The sequence below is a fragment of the Lipotes vexillifer genome, unplaced genomic scaffold, assembly GCF_000442215.2.
Source record: "Lipotes vexillifer unplaced genomic scaffold, Lipotes_vexillifer_v1.1 scaffold216, whole genome shotgun sequence".
In the NCBI taxonomy this organism is placed as follows: Eukaryota; Metazoa; Chordata; class Mammalia; order Artiodactyla; family Lipotidae; genus Lipotes; species Lipotes vexillifer.
The window spans coordinates 902,321-902,850 of record NW_006779100.1 but is presented as its reverse complement, the minus strand read 5'-3'; positions in this window follow the sequence as shown (position 1 = coordinate 902,850).

Here is a 530-nt window from a genome sequence, read left to right as displayed (position 1 = left end):
AGTCATCCTTTACTCAATCAAGCGCTTTCTGAGGGCTTTGTCCAATAAGGTGGGGAATACTTCTGAAACCCAGGTGGACAGGTCGCTGCTCTTCTGGAGTTTATAGTCAGTCAGGTAAGAATATTCTCGCCCTGAGTCACACTGCCAAGTTCTAGCTATACGACCTTGGACGAAAAACGTCTCCTGCCGCTATTTCGTAAAAGAAATGGGGTCAGACTAGCGCCCCTGCCACTCAAATTCCCGGCCCAAAGCGTATCCCTGGCCGCTGTTCCCGGAGGAGAGCGGGCGAGACTCCCGCTTGATGCTCTGCGGCGAAGCTGACGGCGGGGGCGTAGGTCCGGGACAGAGAGCGTTCGCGTTCCGAAAGCGCTTGTCCCTCGCGGCGCCCCGTCGCCCCGCCGCCGCCGCGACTCGCGGAGCCGGAGGAGGCGGAGCAGGCGCCGTCCCGGCTCTTGAGCGGGGTAGCTGCTGAGGAGGTGGTGCGGCCGGCCCGGGAGGCCGAGGTTCGGGCGGGGCGGCGGGAGAGGCTG